Here is a 27,430-nt window from a genome sequence, read left to right as displayed (position 1 = left end):
GGGGGAGAGATTTGTGGCAGCAGCGCTGTGGGCTAGATCTGTAGTGCCCACATCGCTGCTCTGTAACAATTGACTCTGCAATACCCTGCCAATACTCTGCCATACCCTGCCAATACCCAGCAATACCCTGCCAATACTCTGCAATACCTTGCCATACGCTGCAATACTCTGCCAAACCCTGCAAATACCCTGTCAATACTCTGCAATACCCTGCCATACCCAGCAATACCCTGCCATACCCTTCAATACCCAGCCATACTCAGTGATACCCTGCAATACCCAGCCATACTTGGTAATAGCCTGCAATACCCAGCCATACTTGGTGATACCCTGCAATACCCAGTCAAGTACCCCTTTCCGGATTATGCAGTGAGACAAACTCCCACTGATTGGTACTCAATGCATCCAACCAGATTGTGTTCTCCAGCCTCCCACAGGTGTACAACCCCACCTATGACCAGGCAGAACTTCTATACAGCCCAGCCAAACTGATGCCAAAGCACAATTTAGCACAATTAGCCCCAAAACTCATTACAGTTTTGGGCAAAAACTAAATTTAACACATAGCGCGTACCCATTAGGTGCATCAGCATTACAGTGGTAAAGAAAAGTCTTTAGTTCCCCCCACCCCAAAAAAATGAAAAATAAAAATCAGCAGCTACATATACTGTAGTTGCAGACTTTTACCAAAAGGAACAAGGGAGAACTGTGTCCTGAAAAGTGGTCAGCCTTTTTCATTCCTTCCTTTTGAACATCTTCCAATTTCAGCAAACTGTCTTTTGTTAATTGGGCTCAGACATGATCATAGTTATTCGTTCCAACCCATAAAATGCAGTTCTGTTTGTGATATAAATCTTTATTGAGTAAAATGCAGTCCTCTATTAAATTTATACGCCTTATGTTGAAATAGTTCAGCAGTTTGACATCACTAAATGCGCAGAGACCCTTTCACCTTTTTTTCCTTACTAGCATTAAGGTATTTCGCAGCCAGAGAGATAGGATAGCTAAAAATAATCACAAATAGTGGTTGACCTGACATACTATTATGGTATTTGAAGCATTTAAGCTCTGGCACCTGTGTACGTCCTAAAGAACTAAAACTGTTTTAACATTTTAGCTACAGATTAACTAATTTGGCATTTACTTTTTGATATCAAGATAAGGCTTTTTTGGTTGACCTTTTCTTCAATACTTTTATATAAAAACTAAAGATATAACAAGTTGAAAATATAAAAAAAATGCTAGTTTGTCTAGTGGTAGTTTAACAAAAAACAAAAAAACTAAAAAAGTTTATTATAAATAAAAAGTACAGAAGCCACTGGAAAGGATAGGTCCTCTGTTCTTTGCTTGAACCTTCTCAAGAACCTCAGCCCCTCTGACACACCATTTTGAGTGTACAAACATACAATATCACAGGAATTCACTGAATGTAAGACTTAGTACCCGATAGTAGTGTTATATCAAAGAAAACAGGCATCAAACCAGGTAGTAAGGGCAAACTTATTATACTGTCACCTAATATGGTTAGTAACTAGGCAAGCATAAAATGGATTAACAATGGAAATAACACAATTTAGCATACAAAGTGATTAACAGTAGGGACTAGGCATAAGATGACATTTGGTGTCCAGATCAGCATAACCAGTAGCAAGGCCACATCAAGTGCAGCAGTGAGAGGTAGTAAAGTTTTATCTACCGAGTGCTTGAACTACACTATCAAAGTGCAATTACGGCAGTGCTGATAGTCCTTGACTGACTGGGTATGCACTGCCTAAAGGAAAAGGAGGATGGTAGCGTAGAGGGGAGGAGAACAAATGGGGCTTGCAGAATAATTATTACGGGAGGGTTGGTCCTTTTGAGATGTTCTTCTGCCGCCATGTTGGGGCCCTTTAAGAGTGTTGGTGCACTTAACAACAGTGCCAGTTAACCTGAATGCAGTGTTTTGACATCAAATTTTCAATTTAGTTTTAGTTATAGTCTTTTGACTAAAATGACATTTTAGTTTTATTTGTATTTTAGTCATCTGAATTGTTTTAGTTGTATTTTAGTCGACTAAAATCTTCAGTACATTTTAGTCATCTAAAATTTAATGGGTTTAGTTAAATTTTAATGCATTATTTAAGCATTTCTTTAGAATTGTCAAACTCCTATACTCCTGGATTAAAAATCGAATATGTTATTAATTATATTATTAAGGTTTGAACATGCACTACAGACACAGATTTAGCCATTGCCCCCTACATATTCTTATGTGGTAGTGCAGTGTTAAGTTTAAAATCAAATTTCAATTTAGTTTTAGTCATAGTCTTTTAACTAAAATGCCGTTTTAGTTTTAGTCACGTTTAGTCATCACAATTGTTTTAGTCATATTTTAGTCAACTAAAATAGTATTAATTTAGTTAACAAAAATATTTTTGTCAACAAAATTAACAATGCCTGCATGCAGTATAGGTAAGGTATAGGCACGGTATAGTCTCAGCACAGGGGCAAGGTATATGTAGTTCAGGTTGATAAAGGATATGTATATTGTGGTTTAGGGCTGGTATAGGTTCAGTCTAGGTTTGGAATAATTAAAAGCACCCACATCACCCCCATGCAAACATACTGTATAGGGCATGTGTGAACATAAACTGCTTTCAGAAAAGATTTGTTTGTTAGGATTTAAAGTATTTTCTTTTAAAAAATGCAGACGTGTAAAAAAATAAAAAATAAATAAAAAAATTCAGTTTTTAACATTGTAATAAAAAAAAAAAAAAAAATGGTATGGTATGTCTGCTTTACTGGCTAAAGTGATGCCTACTTGCCTACTATAAAGTGACTGACAGCCAATATACTAGATAAGTTTTATAATTAAAGTTGAACTAAATTTCTAAGTTTTTCTTAAAGTGTAATAAAAAAAAATTACTTAGGTCAGTGCTACAGTTTGAATTTAAAATGTATTTGTGTAAACTGTGAAGTTAAGTCGTGGATTGTGAAAACTAGTATCGGGTGATTGTATATAGTGTGTACCACATTTACCGGTACCACTGACTAATGCAGAGTTGCAATGCAAGGAGATCAGCTAAAAGTAGTTGGATCTGTATGTGCATTATAATTCATCTAAATTAGTCGATTAACGGATTTAAAAAAATCAATTAATTGAACATGAAAATTTTAATCAGTAACAGCCCTAAAATAAATATATGCAAAAAAAAATGATCACCAATAAAATTTATACTCAATACAATCAATTAGTAATATCTTAATAAATCAAAGTCCCAATGGTACAGTCAAAAGTTCATAAAGTGAATGAAGTGCTCCTGAGACCCTCAGAGGAATGGAAAATCCATCACAGAGTATGCACCCACACCATAGATTTTGCTTATCACAATGCATAGACATGCAGCTGCCCCGTGTTCGAGCTTTAGCGCGAGTCATCCCGGGACTCTCCACGCTTGTCTAGCAGCCTGCAAACAACGACGAGACATCGGTGAGATTTGACTAATCGCGGCTGGACACTTATCTCTTTGTTTTTTTGCAAGTGTGATGTACTTATAATGTAAGCAGATTTTTATTGTGTGTGTGTGTGTGGAGTGCATTTTAAGAATTAAACAGGTTTACACTATGGAATTCTCCTTGTTTTTTTTTTTTTTTGCACGACCGTGGTGATAAGCAAAATGTAATTACAAGTGAGATCTTTGCAAGTGTGAATTTCCAACTTAAAAAGAAAAATGGATGCCTGGATGACCTGTTTTGGGATTGCTCTGGCGGGTGTGATCCTCAGTCCATGACAACTGTACGAGGAGCACGCTGTGAGGATCTTGACGTGCCTATGATTAAAACTTTAGGGGGTAAGTGCATAACCAAAGGGGGTCACTTAGAGTACAAGGTTTCTCCGTCTGTATGGTGTGGGTGCATACTCTGTGAAGGATTTTCCATACCTCTGAGGGTCTCAGGAGCACTTTATGTACTTTTGACTGTACCTTTGGGACTTTGATTTATTAAGATATTACTAATTGATTGTATTGAGTATACATTTCATTGGTGATAATATTTTTTTTGCATTTATTTATTTACTGATAGATCGTAGCGCTGTTAATGCTAAGGTACTGTTTATAACTGTGGTTGGGATCGCATCTTTGCATACTTTTAAGATATTTTGTTGAATTAGAACAGCAGCTCTTGTGCAGCAATCCTCTTTTCCAATCCGAGCGCTAGGATCAATCATATCATTTTTTGTATTACTGATATTTGTTAGAGTTACTCCACTTTTGTTGAGCAAAAAACATTCCCCTCTGGGTGATCTATGAACATTACAAGGATTTTGACAAACTGTTGCAGATTCCTACCTTTTGTTGTTCAGAAGACATCCCTGTGTGTTTGTCTGTGTCCATGTGGGAAAGTGAGTCTAATGGGAGTGGTTTAATAGTTCTCAATCAGCTGTGGCACTTGCAGGGCTCTAATGAGGAAAGCTGCAGAGCCTGTATCCCTTTATATGTGATTTCCAATTGGGGGTATCTCACCAAATATGACATTTTTATTGCAGGGGATTCCTAATATCTGACATGTATCTTAGTGCAGACTTCTGGGAAAATTGGTGAGCCAATCACAAAAACAGGAAATGATGTTTCTTGCATTTTCAGAAAATGACAGTGCTGCAGATTGAAAAGGAAAGGTCCTTTTTAATAGCATTCAATTACAATATGACTTGTGTCACAATTGTATACACTATATTATTTTTTCCGTTATTTGCTATTTTTTTCCCCCACAAAAGTGGAGTTACCCTTTCAGGTAAAACTGTTATACCTTTAGAACCACTTTAAATGCTATCCCAGTTGATGGGTTGAATGTGAGTCCAGTAAATAGTTTATTTCACAGATATCTTTAACCACTTGCCGACCACCGCACGCCGATGTACGTTCCTATTTTGGGGACGGATATCGTTGTTATAGCAGCAGCTAGCTGCCATAACCCCAGTATTCGGCTACAAGATAAAAGTGGTCTCTGCGTTGGATTCCCTGCAAGATCACTTTTATCGTGGGGGGAGAGGGCCCTCTCCTGCCATGATCCAGTGCCCTCCGCCGCTTACCGGAGCTGTCGGCAGCGTGGAAGCAATCGCATGTGTCTCCTTGCTAGGTACGGAGAGGAGTGAGGGGAAGATTGCCCCCACCTGTCTTCATACCATAGTTTGGCGGAACCAACCTCAAAACGTCACTTCCACCCATACTTCTTAAAGGCACATTTTTTGTGTCATTTTTTTCAAAATGACAATTTTTTTATTTTTTTTGCATTTAAGTCCAAATATGACGTCTGAGGACTTTTTGACCCCAGATCTCATATTTAAGAGGACCTGTCATGCTTTTATCTATTACATTCCGTGTAAATAAGAATAAAAGTGACACTATTTTTTATTTAGTTTTAAACCGTGTAAAAATAAAAAATAAAAGGTAAAATAAATAAGAACATTTTTTTTTTTTTTTTAAACACGCCCCGTCCCGCCGAGCTCACACGCAGAAGCGAACGTATACGTGAAAATAGTGTTCAAACTACACATGTGAGGTATCACCGCAATTGGTACAGCGAGAGCAATAATTCTAGCCCTAGACCTCCTCTAAAATGCAAAACATGCAACTGGTAGAATTTTAAATATCGCCTATGGAGATTTTTAAGGATAAAAGTTTGTTGCCATTCCACGAGCGGGCGCAATTTTGAAGCGTGACATGTTGAGTATCAATTTACTCGGTGTAACATTATCTTTCACAAGGTAAAAAAAAATGGGCTAACTTTACTGTTGTCTTAATTTTTTAATAAAAAAAAAGTGTATTTTTTCAAAAAAAAGTGTATTTTTTTTTTTTAAAAGTGCGCTTGTAAGACCGCTGTGCAAATATGGTGTGACAGAAAGTATTGCAACGACCGCCATTTTATTCTCTAGGGTGTAAAAAAAAAAAAAAGATGTATAATGTTTGGAGGTTCTAAGTAATTTTCTAGCAAAAAAAAATGTTTTTAGCTTGTAAAAACCGAGTCTGAAAAAGAGGCCTGGTCCTTAGTGGTTAAGGGACGTTTTCACACCAGTAGGTGCTGGAAAGGCTGTTCTATGCATGTTTCCTGCACAATGCGATTTTGGCTCAGCAAGGTTTATTTATTTATTCATTTGATGTAATGCATGCACTACTTTATCCATGTTCCAGTAAGATTTCAGCCCATTCAAGTGAACTGGCTGCAAAATCGCACTGCACAGGAACGCAGTATGTATTCCTGTATGATCCCAATGTGAATCGGCCCTAAAGTAAACTTGAAATTGATTGTGTTTTAAAACATATAACATGCTTTGCTCTTAATAACTAGCATACACATTATATTGGTTGTACATTAGAAATCTATATTTTTTCTGTGTTGCCTGGTGTTACCTGATCGCATGGTGCACTTTACATATGAATATTCCAGGCTAATATGAAGTGTCGCTGACCAAGAGCACAACTAGAGTGCCTCTAGTGTTTCCCCACAGGAATTGAAGACCCCAGGCTTTGAAACATCTCAGGTAGTTTGATATCATAACTATTTTAAACACGTAGGCAGCTAATCTCAATGCCGTAGGTTTTCTAACCCAGAAGCAGGAAAGGAAAATTTTTCCTATATTACTCAACAAAAGGTCTGCATAACCGGAGCTGTAAGTACCTTGCAGCTTTTACGCAAGCTGTAGTAGTTACATATGAATAAAGGTAAAAATATTTGAGGTCAGTGTACTAGAGAAAGGGTCACAACTGCAAATAAAACATTTGGGCATTAATTAACCGCTTCAACCCCGGAAGATTTTACCCCCTTCCTGACCAGAGCACTTTTTGCGATTCGGCACTTTAACTGACAATTGTGCGGTCGTGCGACATTGCACCCAAACAAAATTGACCTCCTTTTTTTTCCCACAAATAGAGCTTTCTTTTGGAGGTATTTGGTCACCTCTGTGGGTTTTTATTTTTTGCTCTATAGACAAAAAAGAGCGACAATTTTGAAAAGAAGTAATATTATTTACTGTTTGCTATAATAAATATTCCCCCCAAAAATATATAAAACAAACTTAGTGTAGCACTGACCCCTGAAGGAGTGGCTGGTTTTGTTGGGCTTACCGTTACCTTCTTGACCTCGCATGCGTCTAGGAGTTTCCTGGGGTAGATGGCCCAAAGAATTGTAGAAACTGACACTCGATCCACTTTTGGGTTTTTTATTTGCAGAAAAGGTAGACAAAATACAGTCTCTCAATACAGGACAGAGGGTTTAGGTAGAAAGTTCAGATACTCTTGGAGCTGCTCAAGATAGGAAGTCTCTCACTATAGAAATCCGGAAAATAGCCACTCACAGCTGGATTCTCACAGCTACCGGATAGACCTCCTCTCACTAGGCCTAGCAGCCGATAGAGTGCTCAAATAAAGCAAAGCCTCTGCCACAGACTTGCATGTAGAACACTTAAACAAAGTCTCTGCCACGGACTTGTTGTAGAACACTTGTTTTAAATGAAGGATGTAGACAAATTTAGAGAGCCCTCACAGGGTACCAGTATCTCGCAGCCGGTCCGGCGATACCGTATCAGTGTACATTCACCTGGTGTCTTTCAACTAAGCCTCCAGGCTCTTTCATAGAAGCCAGCCTTATGTGCAGCCTTCTCCTGAAGAGTGCTCCCCTGGTTGCTTCCTCAGTTGCTGGGCCTCTCCACAGATGAGACGGCACCAGACCACCTTTGAATCCTCACAGTTACTTTGCCTCAGGCTAGCCAGCCCCGAGACTCGGAATTGGATGGATCCGCACCCCAGGCCATGAGGGCCATGGGGGTTGGCCAGGAGGACCAGGACCACACAGACAGACAGATCTTCTGGATCGGAAACCCAGAAGCATGTGATGTCAATACCTTAAGTACCCTCTCCCAGAGTTCACAGCAGGATGACTCTCCCACTGGGCTATTTCTGAGAAAAAATGGCACTCAAAGCGCCTAGCTAAACTGCGTTCTCACACTTGCCAGAAGTGACAGTGACACCTGTGGTCAAGCAGAACCCAGTGCAATCCAGCTAGACTGGTACTGAAACCATAATTTGGTATAATTAAGTCCAAAACCAAACTGCGGTTTTAGTAATTTTAGATAGAGGAGCTGGCGCTACATTAGTTTAGGCCGATATAAGCAATAAGCGTATATTGATTGGTTTGCGCAAAAGTTATAGCGCCTACAAAATAGGGGATCATTTTTTGACATTATGACATGATTGTAGGACCATTGTAATTTATACAGTGATTAGTGCTATAAAATGCACTAATTACTGTGTAAAGGACACTGGCAGGGAAGGGGTTAATCACTAGCAGCCAATAAAAGGGTTACGTTTGTCCTAAGGAGTGATTCTCACTGTGGGGGATGGACTTCTACTCACATGACAGTGATCACTGCTCCCAATGACAGGGAGCAGTGATCTCTGTCATGTCACTAGGCAGAACGAGAAAATGCCTTGTTTACATTGGCACTTCCCCCATTCTGCGGCTCCATGACATGATCGCCGGGAGACCAGCGGACATCGAGTCTGCCGGTCCCGCGGGCATGGTCATTCTGCATACGGTGGGTGTGGAATCTCGATATCCCCACCAATTAAAGGGGACATACAGGTACTCCCATTTGCCCACCGCTGCCATTGTGCCTACGTATATCGGCGCGTGGCGGTCAGCAAGTGGTTAATAAATAAATAAAAACTTATCCAGCAGAGACCACAAATTAACCAATTTGCTTGTAGAATGTCCAGGATCTAAAATCCAAGCCACTCGTATGCAACTGGTTAGCAATTCCACATAGCAGCAGTAGGGTCGTTGGTTTCAAATCCCAACCACTACACTACCTGCCTGGAGTTTGGATGTTCTCCCTGTGCCTGTGTGAGTTTCACTCCAAGGACTGGTAGGGTAATTGGAAGGGAGTTAGGGACCTCGGATTGTAAGCTCATGGAAGGCAGGGACTTTTGTGAATGTGCACAATACACTCACCGGCCACATTATTAGGTACACCTGTTCAATTGCTTGGTAAGCCAAAAAGCTAATCAGCCAATCGCATGGCAGCAACTCAGTGCATTTAAGCATCTAGACATGATGAAGATGACTTGAAGTTTAAACTGAGCATCACAATGAGTTGTATGTGTAAGACTAGATGCCCAGAGCACCCCACCCCCCTTACATCACATGTCAAGAGCCCCCCCCACCATTAAAGTCAAGAGCCCCCCACCGTCCCTTACATCACAGTGCACCCCCTTATCTTGTGCTGTTTCCTGGAAGAATTTGGGGGCTTAGCTGGGAAGCAGAAAGTGCAGCAGGGTCTGGAGGAAGACCAGAGGAGGGCTGGCTGCATGGAGAAGCGCAGAATCTGGTGGAGGAGTTCTGTCCTCCTCTCTGCTGCCAACTGCTGAGACAAGGTGGAGATGGACAGAAATGGGGTGCTGCAGCTGCAAGGGCCACATGAAATGGCCTAGCGGGCTGCATTTAGTCCGCGGGCCTTGTGTTTGACACATAGGTTCTAGAAGAACATAAAAGTGTCACATGCTGGCATCTTGAGGTTTATGCTCTACAATGAAGGTGAGTGTGTGTTTCTGTTTGCAGTAGGTAGGTAGCAAGTGCTCACCAGAAAGTAAATGAGGTGATCCGTCTGACACTAGCACAATTGCAACATTTGCTGAATAGCGTTAATGGTTCAAATTTTTTCAGCATCTCCCTCTTATTTTATTGTACTCTAACTACATTAAATGTAACATATCTAAAACGTTATTTACTGCAATCGGGCTGTTCATATGCAGTCCAATCACATCCGATCAAAGAACTATGAGCAATATATAGGAACAACACTGATGCTCTTTGCTCCATGTAGCAATAACCTCTCCTTAGTAGTGATAAGTAATGCTTGTATATGAAAGAAATTCAGCGTTGATCAAAGAAATCTAAAGCTTTAAAAACAAAACATATATAATGTGAGGTCAAACCTAAACATTTTCAAATTGTATGCAATCAGGCAGGCCCCTGCACTACATAGTTGAAGGTAAATGTAAAGGAAATTGAATTAGAAAATGTTATAATGTGTAGCTTGCTTAAGGCAAGTTGGAAAACGGATATGAGACCTGTTTTAGCTGAGGTTTGAATGCCAGGGTCCAATAATAAGTCAGCTTACTAGAGATTATACCCTTTTTATCAGATTACAATATTACTAGTTAAAGTAGAACTAAAAACACAACTATTTTTTAGGGTTATAACTCCTGTCAGCTTTTGCCATCTGTGTCCCATTGTAGAGATTTCCCTTCACTTCCTGTCCCATAGATAAAACAAAAAGTGAGAGGAAATCCCTCAAGTGAGGGAACTCTTAGTTGTTCCCTTGGTGCTTGGAACTAGTGCCATCATGGAAAGATTTGCACTACATTCCAGTTTTGGCGACAATCTAAAAGTTGGGATTTTCTTTTACTTTAAGCTCTGTGATAGAGATAAATAGGGTGAATCTCCCTATCGGGGGCACAAACGACCATAAAACTTGACAGGTGTTCTACTCCCTCTCCACACTTAAAATTTATAATTTCAATAAGAACGTTAAGAAAAAAACAAAAAAGTTTGTTGGGTAAAAAATAGTCAAGTGTAATGAGGTACATGCCACCTCTTAGATCGCTGGCTGTACTTTTCAGCCACAGCGTGCTTTCTATTCTGCATGGTTTCCAGAATACAAAGCGTTCTGTGAATGGACAAGTCGAGAAAGTGCCTGGGGGGGCCATGGGGAATGACAAACCTTGTGGCTTGAGTTTAAGAGAGTCAATGGAGGGGGGTGCAAAAGAAGGAAGGAGTTTAGGAGAGTTCCTTCGGAAGGGGAATATCAAGAACTATACTTGGGGGCATGAACAAAAGTGTAAATTGTAAAAAAAATAAAATAAAAAAAACAGCCAGTGATCCAGGAGGTGGCATACACTTCATTACCCTTACATTAGAACTATGGGCAAAACTTTTCTTTTCATTTTTGATAGAGTAAGGGAGGAAAATAACCCCTGTCACCTCTTTTTCGCCATCTTTGTTTCATTGCAGAGATTTTTCTTTACTTCCTGTCCCAAAGCCAAACAGGAAGTGAGAGGAAATCCCCTCAAATTAAGGGAATCTTGGGGACCCTCCAGGTCACCAGAACTGGTGCCTCCATTGGAAGAGTTCCCCTCTATTAATTTTCTGGGAACAACCCAAAATTTGTGATTTTCTTTCACTTTTATTGATAATGGTAAACAGGACAAATGGAGAGGGTGACTCTCCCTAACGGAGGTACAGTGAGCAGTAGAAAATGACAGATGTTCTAATCCTTCTCCACTCTATTGAAAACAAACAAAAAAAGTTTTGCCTTTAGTTGTACTTTAAAGTGGAGTTGCCCCCCAAAAAATAAAACTACTTAAAAATCTTTAAAAAAATCAAAAAAAAATAATTGGCAAAAAAAAAAATTTTTACTCCCCTCTAAATACCGGTTGCTAGGGGGTCCCTCGTAGTCTGCCTTCTTCATTGCCCGGGCTGGTGACATCACTTCCCCTCGCGCCGCACATTCACCTGGGACCTGTCACGTGTCCCAGGTGACTGTACGGCGTATCACGGCGCCCTGCGCCGCTCGCGCATGCGCAGTGGGTGCCCGGCTGTGAAGCCACAGCCGGGTGCCCACAGTATGCATGACGGCGCCGCGAGCGGAGCGGGGAGCGAGGGGGGGGCTTCGTTCCCCCGCATCGCTGGAACCCGGGACAGGTAAGTGTCCGATTATTAAAAGCCAGCAGCTGCAGTATTTGTAGCTGCTGACTTTTAATTTTTTTTTTTTAGGGGGTACCCCACTTTAACGATGTGTCTTGTGTCCAGCAGATTTTAAATGAACATGTTGTTCCTGAAGTTCTTCAAAATTCCAAATATTTGAAATTCTGCATAAAACCTGTGCTGCAAGTTTTCTATACATTAGAGGGAAGACAATTGGTGGGAGGTATGCTGACCTGGGTGGGGTGTAGTAAAGAATTTCTGCAAACCTGGGCAACTGGAAACTCCAGAAAAAAAACCTGTCAAAGTCTTGTTAAAAAAAAAAAAAAAAAAGCTAAAAATGAAACCAAGATTATTATTATTATACTTTTTATCTCAGATCAAGACTTGGACAAGGTAGTCCAGTGGAATGTGACCAACAACTTCTAGATAATGAAAAGGGTATGCCACTGGAAAAAAAATCTGACATAATCATACCACCAGGATGGTTAATGGCTGAGTTATTTTGAAGGGACAACAAATTTACACTGTTATACAAGCTGTACACTCACTACTTTACATTGTAGCAAAGTGTAATTTCTTCAGTGTTGTCACATGAAAAGATAGAATAAAATATTTACAAAAATGTGAGGGGTGTACTCACTTATGTGAGATACTGTGTATGTATGTATATATTATATACACACACTATATTTGAAAATCCCTCAGTCATGATGTACTAAAAGCATATCTAATTTCTTGATTTCTTGATTAGACAGTACAAATATACCCCAAATTACCACTTTTTGGAAAGTAGACATTCCAATGTATTTAGTAAGAGGCATGTCAAGTTTTTTTGAAGTACACCATAGTTTGTGGACTCTATAACTTTCCAACAGACTGAATAATAAACAGCAATTTGGGTCATTTTCACCAAAGAAATGTAGCAGAATACAGTTTGGCTTAAATCTATGAAGAAAGATTATTTTATTTGCAAAAGAAGCTTAAAACAGAAATAATTAAATGTGTGTTTTTTTTTCAAAATTTTCAGCATTTTTTTTTGTTTATTTAGCAAAAAATGTAAAACCAAGTGGTAATTTAATTCCACCAAAAGAAAGCTCTAGTGATCCATGTCCCTAGTCTGTTTGTCTTCAGCAAACTTTTTGCAGGCTTTTTTCTTCATCTGTAGAAGAGGCTTCCTTCTGGGATGACAGCCATGCAGACCAATTTGATGCAGTGTGCGGCATATGTTCTGATCACTGACAGGCTGACCCCCCACCCCTGCAACCTCTGCAGCAATCATAGTTGCCAACTGTCCCAAATTTCCCGGGACATTCCCGGGATTAGGACATTTGTCCCGAATTAATTTTGTCCCCGGAAATTCGGTTTGTCCCGGGCCACATTTTTACCTTTTCTTATGCCACACCTATAAATGCATGCCCCCCCCTAATTATACTACGACTCCGCCTACTGCCCAAAAAGTGTCCCGAATTTTTTTTTTACAATGTTGGCAACTATGAGCAATGCTGGCAGCACTCATATGTCTATTTCCCAAAGACAACCTCTGAATATGGCGCTCAGCATGTGCACTCAATTTCTTTGGTCGGCCATGGTGAGGCCTGTTCTGAGTGAACCTGACCTGTCAAACCACTGTATGGTCTTGGCCACCATGCTGCAGCTCAGATTCAGGGTCTTGGAGATCTTCTTATAGCCCAGGCCATATTTACGTAGAACAACAATTCTTTTTTTCAGACCCTTTAGAGAGTTCTTTGCCATGAGGTGCCATGTTGAACTTCCAGTGACCAGCATGAGAGAGTGAGAGCAATAACACCAAATTGAATGCACCTGCTCCCCATTCACACCTGAGACCTTGTAACACTAACGAGTCAGATGATGCCATGGAGGGAAAATGGCTAATTGGTCCCAATTTGGACACTTGCACTTAGGAGAATATATCTATCTATCTATATATATGTATATATATATATATATATATATATATGTATATATATATATATATATATATACACATAATGTTGGGGACTATTTATTTTATTAACATGAGGTGGGCCGTCTGTCTGTGTACTGAGCAGTGATAATTTATCACTGCTTAATAAATGAACACCTCAGTGTTTCAGTGAATTTCTGGTACTGTAATCTTATTATGTCTCATGAGATCACAGTATTAGGGGGGCGTTCTCCACTGTTTGAAGCATTTGTAGATCGCTTCACTTCAAAAAAGGAGAAGCAGTCTACACCACTTCATAAACTGGCACTCACAGAAGCGAGATCTCCTCTGTAAATGCCGGAGAATATATTTTCCACTGCTTTGTAAATGGACACCTAATTGAACATGGTTATTATGAAGCAAACTTTTTACCTAAGAATACCCAAATCTTAAAAGGGTTGTAAAGGATCATTCTTTATTTTCTAAATAGGTTCCTTTAAGCTTTTTTTTCTTTGTCTGAATTTCTCACTTCCTCTTTCTCCTCAGTAAACTTCACACCATCATCCGAGCGGGGTTTAGACAGCCAGAACAGCTTACTGAACAGCTTAATGAGGAGGTACAGGAAGTGAGAAATTCAGACAAAGAAAACAAAGAAAAAAAACATTTAGAAGGGAAATCGAAGGAAAAGGTAAGTGAACCACCAATGCACTAGCTTAAAGGAACCTATTTAGAAAATAAATAACAAACCTTTTGAACCCCTTTAACCACTTACGGACCACCCGCCGCAGTTTTACGGCAGCTGTTTGAAGGAGGATATCGTTGTTATGGCAGAAGCTAGCTGCCATAACCTCTGCATCCCCTTCTTCAGCGGGCAGTCCTCTACAAAATAAAAGTAGTCTCTGCAGCGGATTCAGAGAGGGGCCCCCCTCCGGCTGCAATCCAGTACCATCCGCCACTTAGCGGAGCTGTTGGCAGTGGCGGAGGCGATGGCTCAGTATGGAGACGAGTGAGGGGAAGATGGCCCCCACCCGTCTCCATACAATTGCTGGGTAAAAGGTCAACAATATAAATTTTTGTTGTATTGTATTTTAGTCTAAATATGAAATCTGAGGACTTTTTGACCCCAGATCTCATATTTAAGAGGTCCTGTCATGCTTTTTTCTATTACAAGGGATGTTTACCCGTACGTTACTTTGAATTGCCTGCCGTGCATGCACGCGCTGGCCGAGAGCTCCGTGACTGTGGTCGCGGGTCCCGTGGACTCGATTGCCGCGGGGGAACCCATGATCGTGTCACGGAGCCCAAGAACGGGGAGATGCCGATGCAAACAGCATCTCCCTGTTCTGCCTAGTGACAGCACACTGATCGTCTGCTCCCTGTCATCAGGAGCAGCGATCAGTGTGGTGTCACACACAGCCACGCCCCATACAGTTAGAAACAAGCCCCTAGGAACACTTAACCCCTACACTGCCACCTAGTGGTTAACCCCTTCACTGCCAGTGAAATTTTTACAGTAATCAATACAATTTTATAGCATCGATTGCTCTATTAATGCCAATGGTCCCAAATATGTGTCAAAATTGTCCGATGTGTCCGCCAAAATGTCGCAGTCACGATAAAAATCGCTGATCGCCGCCATTACTAGTAAAAAAAAAAATATTAATAAAAATGCCATAAAACTATCCCCTATTTTGTAGACGCTATAACTTTTGCGCAAACCAATCAATAAACGCGTATTGAAATTTTTTTTTTTTTTTTTAACCAAAAATATGTAGAAGAATATGTATCAGCCTAAACTGAGGGAAAACATGTTTTTTTTTAATATATTTTTGGGGATATTTATTATAGCAAAAAGTTCAAAAATAATGCGTTTTTTTCAAAATTGTCGCTCTATTTATGTGATTTTCTTTCACTTTCATTAATAATGGTAAACAGGACAAATAGAGAGGGTGAATCTCCATAACGGGGGCACAGTGAGCAGTAAAAAATGACAGATGGTCTATTCCTCCTCTACTCTATTCAAAACAAAAAAAAAAAGTTTTGCCTTTAGTTGTACTTTAACGATGTGTCTTGTGTCCAGCAGATTTTAAATGAACATGTTGTTTCTGAAGTTCTTCAAATTCCAAATATTTGAAATTCTGCATAAAACCTGTGCTGCAAGTTTTCTATACATTAGAGGGAAGACAATTGGTGGGAGGTATGCTGATCTGGGTGGGGTGTAGTAAAGAATTTCTGCAAACCTGGGCAACTGGAAACTCCAAAAATAAACACGTCAAAGTCTTGTTAAAAAAAAAAAGCTAAAAATGAAACCAAGATGATAAGATTATTATTATTATACTTTTTATCTCAGATCAAGACTTGGACAAGGTAGTCCAGTCGAATGTGACCAACAACTTCTAGATAATGAAAAGGGTATGCCACTGGAAAACGTCAGCGCTACAGATTATTTTTTTTTATTTTTTTTACAAAATGATGGTGTAGACTCAACATTCAATCACCTATCATACTCAGGTGTCTCTTTATGAAACTGAACAATGGTGAGCTCATAAATGGTTTATGAAACAGAGATGATCGGGGGGAGAACATGTTCTCCACCAATGATCTCCAGACAATCCCTCATTGTCTGACACAGAAATGGACAGTTTATGAAGCTGTGATCTCAGCACTTCACTGGCAATCTGTGTCAGAAACGCACTCCCCTATTTAAGAACTCAGAGGTGGTGAATCAAGGAGTGAAGAGAGAATCCGGGGGGGAAGGAGGAAGATTAACTTTAACTTCCTTACACCTCGTTCAGACACCCCCAAGACAGTAACCATGTCCCCCTGTCATATTTATGTATGTATATATTATGTGTATATATATATATGTATATGTGTATATATTATGTATTTTATTATATCTTTTCATGTGACAACACTGAAGAAATGACACTTTGCTACAATGTAAAGTAGTGAGTGTACAGCCTGCATAACAGTGTAAGTTTGCTGTCCCCTCAAAATAACGCAACACACAGCCATTAATGTCTAAACCACTGGCAAGAAAAGTGAGTACACCCCTAAGTGAAAAAATCCAAATTGGACCCAAATATTGTCAATATTTTGTGTGACAATCCATTATTTTCCAGCACTGCCTTAGGCCCCTTTCACACGGGGCGGATCAGTAATGATCCGCCCCGTGATGATCCGCTCGCTCAGCGGGGATCGCTCCACTGTCCCCACTGAGCCGGCGGCGGACAGGGCGGTCTCCGTACACTGTGCAGGGACCGCCCTGTCAGATCTCCGCTCTCCTCTGTGGGGATCGGATGAGCACGGACCGTCTGTCCGTGTTCATCAGATCCGCTCTGCAGACGGATAGAAAAATAGGATTTTCCTCCGTCTGCAGAATCGGATAGTAGCGGAGGCGGACAATAGCGGGTGTCTGCAGATGTTCATCCGCAGACACCTGCTATCCCATAGGGATGCATGTATGTCCGTATTTCATCCGCAAACGGATGGATGAAATACGGACATACTGTCCGAATGTGTGAAAGGGGCCTTAACCCTCTTGGGCATGGAGTTCATAAGAGCGTCACAGGTTGCCACGGGAGTCCTCTTCTACTCCTCCATGAGGACATCACGTCTGTTTTATGTTAGAGACCTTGCGCTCCTCCACCTTCCGTTTGAGGATGCCCCACAGATGCTCAATAGGGTTTAAGTCTGGAGATATGCTTGCCTAATCCATCACCTTTATCCTAACTTCTTTAGCAAGAGAGTGTTCATCTTGGAAGTGTGTTTGAGGTCCTTATTATTTTGAATTACTGCCCTGCAGCCCAACCTCCAAAGAGAGGGGAACCTGTTCTGCTTCAGTATGTCACAGTACTATGAGGGACAATGAGGACAATGAGGAGGAAAGAGGGACAGAGGGACTTTGTTCCAAATCAGGGACAGTCCATCAAAATCAGGGACAGTTGGGAGCTATGCAGTACATGTTGGCATTCATGGTTCCCTCAATGAACTGTAGCTCCCCAGTGCTGGCAGCACTCATGCAGCCCCAGACCATGACACTCCCCCCCCATCGTGACTGTAGCACGGAGCAGGTAAGTATAACAAAGTATTAGTATTCAGTAACCAGTTAAGCTTAACCAGTTAAGCTCTTTGGACATACTATGTACGTCCAAACAGTGAACCATTAAGTGTGGGTTTTGTAGAGCGGCCGGCTTTAAAGTGAAAATGATGCGGCAGCTCCATAGCTGCCACTCGCTTTCACAGAGCTGGCTGTGCGGTGCTTTCCTCCTCCCACAGGTGGCCCCCTCCTCTCATGGTTCCTTGGCTGTCCCATGCTTACAGACACCTGGGAACACATCTTCTGGGGGCAGGGGAGACTGCAGTGAGACCGAGGCAAACCCCTGCCTCAATCTCACTTGCAAACAATGAAACCAGATGTGATTTCATGTCCGGTTTCAGATGCACACTTTCCTGGCCACTACAGCCAGGGGACACATCTAGCAAAGCCAATCTGTGCTCGATTATATGGTGTGATGGATAGGGGAGACATTGGGGGACCCTTAATTTCTCCATGAAAAGTACCTGTCACCTGCCCAATGCTCTCACATAGGGGTTCATTAAGTTAAAATAAATAAAAAATAAAAATAAAAATTTTAATAAAATATATTTTAAAAAAATTGGTGAAACCCCATTTCCACGCACACCTGTGCAAACGCAAGCCCAAGGTGCACACGTATATGTAAACCGCAGTCGCACAACATGTGTGACACATGTCAGAGTGAGAACAATAATTCTAGTAAAAGAGATCGCATATGGAGATTTTTGGGCACCATCGTTTTTGGCAATAACGCAGGCACCCACAAGTTTAAGACTTGGAATGTTTGGTGTCTATTTACTCGATGCAACCTCATCTTTTATATTTTAACCAAAAATGGGTATTATATTGTGTGGTCTTGCACTAAAATTAATTGTATTATATTTTTTCCATAAAATTTGCGTTAAATAAACAGTGGAACAAAAATTTGCAATTATCACCTTTTTATTCTACACAGCCTCTGCTCTCAGAAAATAAATAAATGTACTGAGGGTTTAAGTAATGTTCTTGCCAAAAATTAAGATTTTTACATGTATGAGACAAATAAAAAAAAATAGCTTTGGAGCCGAACTGGTTAAGACTGCCATCATGGTAGGCACCAGGGATGGGCAAACAATTCAGCCCGAATATGAGTTCAGGCTGAACATTGGTTGAATTATCAGGGCATTAGACCGTTTGTTCAGCCCGCCGGATTACCACAATGCACTGCGCCGCTGCTCAGTGCATTGCAATTACCGATTGGCTGAAGCAATGAAAGCTTTACCCAATCGGGTTACAGAGCACTGTCAGAGCCATGATTGGACCATATCATGGACCTTACCTTGATGACTCTATCCAATCAAGGCTCATTGCTCTTAGTCCTGCCCCACACTACAAAAAGTATTTTTTCAATAGCGTCCATTTGTAGTGTGATATCGGCGTGAAGAGAAATAGAACAGGGCTCTGTTCAGTGCTACTAGAGGTTTAGTGTATCTTTTTTCATTGTAGAATATCAGTTTAGTGTGAATATAGTGATAGTTCGGTCAGTGTGAGTGTAGTGACCATTCATTTTTACACTAGTGTCAGTTTATTTTGTCAAGGCAGGTTTAGTACTGCAGTAAAGTTCAGTGCGATACTGCAAGTTTAATGTGCTGTTTAACGCAATATATTTCAGTGCGTTACTGCAAGTTAAGCGCCATATATTTCAATACATTACATGCTGTTTAACGCCGTATATTTTGGTACGTTATGTGCCAATTAACGATGTATATTTTAGTGCGTAATGTGCCGTTTAACACAGTATATTGCAATGCATTTCTAACATAGCTCCATCCATCCAGGTTTGTTTCTGGCTGATGCTTCTGAGTTGCAGCTGTTTGATAGACGCTGTGTACATTACCTTTTTTCAGGTGATATTTTCCTACTGCTTTATGTGTTTTATACAGCTGCTGGTGTGTTTTGTTTTTTTTGGGGGGGGGGGGGGGTATATTTGCGTTGCAGCACGGAGGACTATCCAGTGCACCTTGCACTTATTGTATATCTGTGCTATTACACCTTGAATTGAGAATGTTTAGGTAGGTTTTGATACGCAAATAAGCCAATGCTCCAATAATAGTATTGCAGTTCTAATATATATTTTAACTGATGAATATGCATTTACTTGGCTTTTTAATCTAATTGTTATATCTCATGCCCCAGTGGCATGGCCGCAGCTTGGCCCTTTGAAATCTGCATCTATGCATCACAATCTTAAGCTTTGTCTTTTTACAACCTGGCAAAATACTACCATCTACTTTTTTAGGTATGTGGTTGGATAGGCTTATAGGCTATTTTTCCATACCCTTACTCTGATTATATGTATATCACATACGTGCTATGCCTATTTTCTTACTCTCCTCATAGTACTCTCCCAGTGTGCATGGCTTTGGGCCTCCTCGTTGTGTCTCCAGAGACTCTTCCTCTGTATGTATGTCCAACTTTGATGGCCACTACACACAATTCTTCTTTTTTTTTTATCTTGCTGACCGGTGTTGAATCATGGGTCTGAGGACATTGTAAGTACCGCAACTATGCTCCCAATCACTGCTCTAGGAGCAGCCATTTTTATGTATAACCTGATGACTGTCTTTCAGCATGTTCTTTCATCTTATAGACTGTATCTATACTGATTGCAAACATTTTCCTTGAGGAAAGAGCCAAGTTTACTCTGAAATTCGTTGGATATGTTTATGCAATGTTTTCATGTAACTCCTCTATATACGCTGTTCAGGTGTTATGTAGAAAATGTATAATGCAGTAATTTTGTACCCCATGCTTTTATCTTTATATTGTTTTTTTTGATGACTTTTTCTCCTATGTGAATCTTTTTGACAAAATTAAACTTTGAAATGTTAAATATGAGTTATGCTCTTGTGCCTTTAAAGTCCCATTGCTAAGGGGGAAACCATGTTTTTTTTGTATATTTTAGGGATGTTTGTCATACTAATAGCAATTTAACCTCCTATCCTTTTAAATGTCAGTCCTCAGGCAGGGCATCATTTCCTCAGTTTAGTGATGTTGCCCGAGATATCCATTCACAGCATGCAGAGGAGGTGGTGGACTGGCTTACTAAACCATTTTCATCCTCTTCATTCTCTGTCACCTAAGCCGCTGCCAGAGTGACTAAACTTGCCTCCTTGTCCACAGCTTTTCCTGCCATAGCCCCGGCATCAGGCATAAAAGTGGAAGTAAACCCATCGATTTAAACAGTTAAAAAAAAAGGCATGCCGGGAATGCTAACTGCACATTGGCTGTGCTCTCAGCCAAACTATCAAACCATCCAATGGCTGGTGTCATAACGAATCACATGTGCAGCACCATAGCAGTTGAAGATTAAACAGAGGCAAAGATGGCAGCTTCCTTGGCTGAAAATGATAGGGGAGTTTACTTCCACAGCGTCAGCTACTTGCTCCTTGACGATGCACAGCCATTACTTCAGATGTTGGATCTGAGATTGAGGAAGGCAGGAACATAAGCATACAGAGAGGGGAGAACACTAGTACACAAATTGGCAGTAATGTTCCCCCAGTCGCAGCGTATTGCCAAGTTGTCTCCAGTGATGATGAGGATGGAGGAGAGGATGATGATGAGGTCACTGATGTGACTTGGGTGCCGGATAGAGAAGAGGAAGAAAGTGAGGGTGAGGCACAACCCCAACGAGGCAGCCATCATGGAAGAGTAGCCACCCTATTCCATCACATTGTGCAGCTGTTATCTCCCGGCCCACTTTCCAGAGCTCAGCTGTCTTGGCCTTTTTTAGCACATGTGCTGCCAATCGCACTGTTGCAGTTCGCAAATTTTGTCCCATGCACATCAAGCATCCCAAAAACCCTAGGCATTTGGGTACCACATGCTTCACAAGGCATTCAAACTCCCACCGCTCAGCCAATTGCCAAGAGCATTGTTGGAAGGCAATGTTGTGGCATGATTGGGCAAGACGGTTAGCCACAAAGTCCCCATTACTGCTGACACGTGGTCCAGCAAGCATGGTCAGGGACAATATATTTTGTTCACAGCACACTGGGTAACTCTGCTTGCAACTCGGAAGGATGCAGGACAGGGCACAGTGCTGCAACTTGTTGTGCTGCCACATCTCCATGCAGCTAGTAGTTATGATGCAAGATTTGTCTGCCCTAACCCCTCCTCCTTTAGTCAGGCTAAAAGGTGCCATGGAGTGCTTCAGCTGGTGTGTCTATAGGACAGGAACCACACCGGACCAGAGATTCTTGTAGCTCTGCAGGGTCGGGCCCAGAGGTGGTTCATGCCACGCAAGCTGGAGCCAGGAATGGTGGTGTGCGATAATGGCACAAACCTCCTGTCCGCCCTTAGACAGTGAAAGTTGACACGGGCCATGCCTGCATGGCATGGTGGTGCAGCATTTCTTAAATTGGTACCCAGGGTTGGAAGATCTACTAAAGCAGGCAAGAAGACTCTGTGGCCATTTCAGGTGGTCATACGCAGCCAGTGCTTGGTTCACTGAAATTCAGTGGAAATTATACCTGCCAGTAAACCGTCTGATTTGTGAAATGCCCACCAGGTGGAACTCGACTTTGGCAATGCTGTAGTCACTGCACATGCAGCAGAGGGCCATCAACAAGTACCTGTGCGAGTATGGCACAACGACAGGCTCAGACCAGCTAGGCTTTTTTCCCCATGCCATTGGCTGCTCATAAAGAATGCATGCACTGATGCACTGTACTGTCACCATTTGAGGAGGCCACAAGGATGGTGAGCTGCGACAATGGATTCATCAGTGACACAATCCCTGTTGTGTTCCTGCTGGAGCAGAATCTGCATGGCATTATGGACAGAGCATTCGAGGCAGAGCAGCAGGATAGAGGAGGAATTCCTTTCCTCTCACAGCCTACTTTATGCAGACACCATTGTTCCTATGTGACAGAACACACAAGAGGAGAGGGAGGAGGAGGAAATGGAAGGTTCTGGCAGGTTTGGAGGCATTGAAGCAGAGGAAGACATATGTCAAACAGTAAGAGATGGTTTTCCATCCCCAGAACCCTTAGGAGTAGTATGTGGCTGGGAGGAGGCAGTTCCAGATATTGTATTCCTCAGTGATCCAGAGGAGTCTAATTCTCTTGCCTCTGCAAATTTGTGGTGCACGGGCTACCTCATGCTTCAAAGCCTGCGAAAGGACCCAAGAATATGTGGCATAAAGGAGAAGAATTACTATTGCTTGGCAACCCTCCTTGACCACTGTTACAAGGGGAAAGTCTCAGAACTCTTCCTGTCCCCACATAGAGTGCAGAAGATGAAATCTCTTGAGGAAACCTTAAAGAGGAGTTTATCTAATGCTTTTCCTGACTCTGGTAGGTTACAAATGTCATGGAAAACATAGTTTTGGGGCTTCTGCTTGTCAAGAGAGGAGCAGTGGAGAAGGCGGCCGCCTAAGTGATGTATTTCACAATTTTTTTAGTCCTCACCGCCCAGGGCTGTCAGCTTCCGCCAGGGCAGCCACCAGGAATTTTGGGGCCACTTACACAGCTTTAGGCCTGGGCCCCCTGGGGCCTGATCACTGGCCATCCCACCGAATCCGCCCACATTTTGGAGACTGGAGGGAAGGATGGATGAATGATGCTGGGCGTGGATGTGGATACATTGTGGATACTGGAGGGATGGATGTGGATGCTAGAGGGATGGATGGATGATGCTGGGCGTGGATGTGGATACTGGAGGGATGGATGGATGATGCTGAGCATGAATGTGGATACTGGAGGGATGGATGGATGATGCTCTGCGTGGATGTGGATACTGGAGGGATGGTTGGATGGATGGATGATGCTGGGCGTGGATGTGGATACTGGAGGGATGGATGGATGGATGATGCTGGGCATGGATGTGGATACTGGAGGGATGGATGATGCTGGGCGTGGATGTGGATACTGGAGGGATGGATGGATGATGCTAGGCGTGGCTGTGGATACTGGAGGGATGGATGGATGGATGGATGATGCTGGGTGTGAAGATGAAGATGATGGACTTGCATTGTGGAAAATGGATGAGGATGACTCTGGTTGGGATAAGAGTTACAAAGTGAAGAGACTCTCCACAATGTAACTCTCATTGCAACCCAGAGTCACCCTCATCCATTTACACTATGCAACTCCATCATGCCAGCTTATCAGGCTCACGTATTCCATCTAAGGCGAAGGAGATTAAAAATAAGTTTCAAATATACAGCACAGGGAGCACAGCAGCACACCAACTTTTTGTGACTTACCCTCCCACGGCGCCACTCTCTATCTTCCTATCTGCATGCACCTAACAGGGCTGGGTTGTTCACTGCTAACAAACTGACTACACACCCTGCCAGAGTCCCAGCCAATCAGAGCTAATTAACAGCAGCAGCCAGTGCTGTGGAGAAAATGCTGGCTTCAGTCACCTGCAGGGGGGGAGGGGCCTGCTAGTGGAAGGTGGGGTGGTGGCTCAGACATGTAAGCTCCCTCCCTTCTTCTCCTCTATAGCGGCCGCCGCAAGGGGGCGGGGAGGGGTGTGAGCTGGTGAAAGAAAGAGCAGCTCATCAGACATGTGTATGCTCCCTTGTTCTTTTCTGTAGCAGTTGCCCCCTTGAGATGCTCTGGGTGTACCTGTACCCCCTGATGGCGGCCCTGGCTTCTGCATCCCATCAGCAGTGTCTGCATCAAATTGTGGATGATTATCTAGGGGCGAAAACAGATAGAGAGCTTTCCAGTCTATGATCCACTGGCTTACTGGGTTATTAGAATAAACCACTGGCCAGAACTTGCCCAGTATGCAACTGAGCTACTGGGCTGGCCTGCATCCAGTATGCTTTCCGAATGGGCATTCAGTGCTGCTGGAGTTTTTGTTATTGACAATAGAACGCATCTGTCCACAGACTTCGTGGACTGTCTGGCATGTATCAAATTTAATCAGTCCTGATTTACCAGCAGCTATGAAGCCCCTGATGCTGATGTCACTGATTAAGTGTTTTTAGGATGTGGAATCTCTGCAGGACTTACAGGCTGCCTAGTGTTGTGGGTGTTGATTTCCTCTGGAAGAACCTTTTTGGTGCAGATTTCATGGGTACAATTAACACCCTAAAGACCACATTTTTCCACCTTGTTTGACAGGTGCAAATCATTAAAAGTTTTGACAGCAAGGCTGATTCTTGCTTTCATTAAGGGTATCTCTATAGAGTTACGGTGTGAAGGCGACACAGCCTCCCAAAGACCAATTTTTTGGCAACTGTTTAACAGGGGCATATCATTGCAATTTTTAACAGCAAGGCCAATTCTTGCTTTCAAAAGTACCTCTATAGGGTTACAGTGTGAAGGCACCACCAACATCCAAAGACCAATTTTTCCGCACCTGTTTAAAAGGTGCATATTGTTTAAATTTTTGTTAACAAGGCCAATTCTTGCTTTCGTCAAGAATACCTCTATAGGGTTACAATATGAAGGCGCCACGACACCCTAAGAACAATTTTTCTGCAACGCTCGCAGGGAACGGAGCTTGGCTCCTTGATGAATCGAGCGGAGGACGAGCCTCTCACACTGTGGGGAGACATCGCAGAATCCAGGGGACAAGGTAAGAAAGCTCTTCCTGAACCCTGCGATGCTTGGGGTTACCGCTTTTGGTTCTGAAATTCCACCCCGAGCCAGACTCAGGAATACCGCCAGGGAGATTAAGCCACTCTATTCTGTATGCACCATCAGCACTGCCTCCTATTTTAGTATCCCCCTCTGTGTGTGATTTATAAAAATAAATGCTGTAAATACCTAATTTCACTGCAGAGATTGTGATCACATGACCAGCCAGGGCTGAGATTCCCCTGCTGATGTCGGTCTGAAGGGGAGGAGGAGAGAGCTGGCTGGTCATGTGATCGCAATCTCGGCTTTTAAATTAGGTATTTACAGCATTTATATTTCTAAATCATTCACAGAAGGGGACACTGCAATAGGAGGCAGTGTTGATGGTGTATACAGGTTAGTGTTATGAGAGCAGCATGAGCGGGAGGGACGGCTCACACGCAGACAGAGGGGAGGGGGGAGGAGGACTGATACACTGTGGTCAGTTTACATAGGCAGGGTCAGAGAGGTTTTTTAGGTGTTACGGGGGGGGGGGGGGGGGGGGCAAATGACACAGAACAAGTGCTGTGTCATACAACATGCTTTAAAGGAGCAGGCTCCATTTTTTATTTTATTTTTTTCATGGCAAAAAAATAAAAAATTTGACTTTTGCTGGCGGAATTTCTGCCAGCAGAAGATTAAGAGCAGGTTCTCTATTTTTCCGATGGAAAAAGTTCTAAGCGGAAATACCGATCATCTGTAGAAATTCCAACACGCAAAATTCCTACGCATGCTCAGAAACAATTTGACGCATGCTTGTAAACTTAATTTTCTCAGCTTGTCATAGTGTTGTAAATCTTGACGGTCGAAAGTTCAGAGAACTTCTGTGTGACTGTGTGAATGCAACCCAAGCTTGAGTGGAATTCCATTGGAAAAACCATCCAAGATTTTTCTGACAAAAACTCTGATCGTGTGTACGCGGCCTAAGATTATCTCTCATGTCAAAGCATTAGTTAAAGAGTTCACCTGTCAAGGTCAAAACAAGCTTTAGTACTGAAGGAAACCTGTATTGCTGGGAAATTACCCTAGATGCGTTAAAAACTAGAATAGAAAGTATTTGTAATACTAGACAATAGATGCGTATCTGACATTCATTTGAATGTGTGACTTGGTACATGCAGGTGAAAGTTAAAAACTTATATTATAATTTAAATAAAATATATACATTTCGCTGTTGTAAATGTTTAATAACAGTGGTACCCAGGGGCATTGCTAGGTCTGCAAAAGATCTGGGTCTAGAGCCCATAGCAGCGAAGTAAAGAAAGTCATACGCTTGGTCGGGCATACACATGAATATAATATATGTGTGTATGTGTATGTGTGTGTGTGTGTATATATATATATATATATATATATATATCACTATATCAGGGTCCCCAAAGCCCCTCTCATTACATGGGGGTCCCCAGAGAGCCTCCCCCTTGCAGCAGGGTCCCCAGAGAGCCACCCCCTGACATCAGGGTCCCCAAAGAGCCACCCCCTGACATCAGGGTCCCCAAAGAGCCACCCCCTGACATCAGGGTCCCCAAAGAGCCACCCCCTGACATCAGGGTCCCCAAAGAGCCTCCCCCTGACATCAGGGTCCCCAGAGAGCCTTCCCTTTACATCAGTGTGCCCAGAGAGCCTCCTCTTACATCAGGGTATAAATAGAGCATATCCCTTATATCAGGGCTTCCAGCGAGCCTTCCTTTTGTCATTGTCACATACAGAGAGGCTAGGATATACAGAAGACAGGCTAGGGTATTCAAAGAGGGTAGGGTATACAGAAGACAGGCTAGTGTATACAGAGAGGCTAGGGTATACAGAAGACAGGCTGGGGTATACAGACAGGCTAGTGTATACAAAAGACAGGCTGGGGTATACAGAGAGGCTAGTGTATATAGAGAGGCTACAGAAGACAGGCTAGGGTATACAGAAGACAGGCTAGGGTATACATAGATACTGATCAAAATGGAGTGCACCCCATGTGAAAGGGGCCTTATGAAAACAGTTTAAATAGTAATAAAGACAATAAAATAGATAGTATTGGACAGCCAGTTAAAGAATGCCAGTGTGAGGTCCAAATCA

General features: G+C 42.1%; 1 protein-coding gene across 6 annotated transcripts in view; it reads left to right on the top strand.

Annotated features, from left to right (window-relative positions):
• The window catches only part of LOC143963018 (long-chain fatty acid transport protein 2-like), a 252,239-nt gene that overhangs the window by 69,261 nt on the left and 155,548 nt on the right, over positions 1-27,430 (top strand). For 3 of the 6 annotated variants that reach the window (XM_077472558.1, XM_077472560.1, XM_077472559.1), the window contains exon 2: positions 14,210-14,351. The exons of the other annotated variants lie outside the window; for them this stretch is intronic. The gene's annotated coding sequence lies outside the window, so the exon portion shown is untranslated. The remainder of the gene's footprint in view (positions 1-14,209; positions 14,352-27,430) is intronic. 6 annotated transcript variants of the gene reach the window in all.

Source organism: Lithobates pipiens, unplaced genomic scaffold (genome assembly GCF_037356315.1).
Source record: "Lithobates pipiens isolate NorthernLeopardFrog02 unplaced genomic scaffold, aLitPip1_a1.2 Scaffold_8, whole genome shotgun sequence".
Taxonomy (NCBI): Eukaryota; Metazoa; Chordata; class Amphibia; order Anura; family Ranidae; genus Lithobates; species Lithobates pipiens.
Note: the sequence above shows the minus strand (reverse complement) of the source record. Positions and strands in the feature narration are given on the sequence as shown.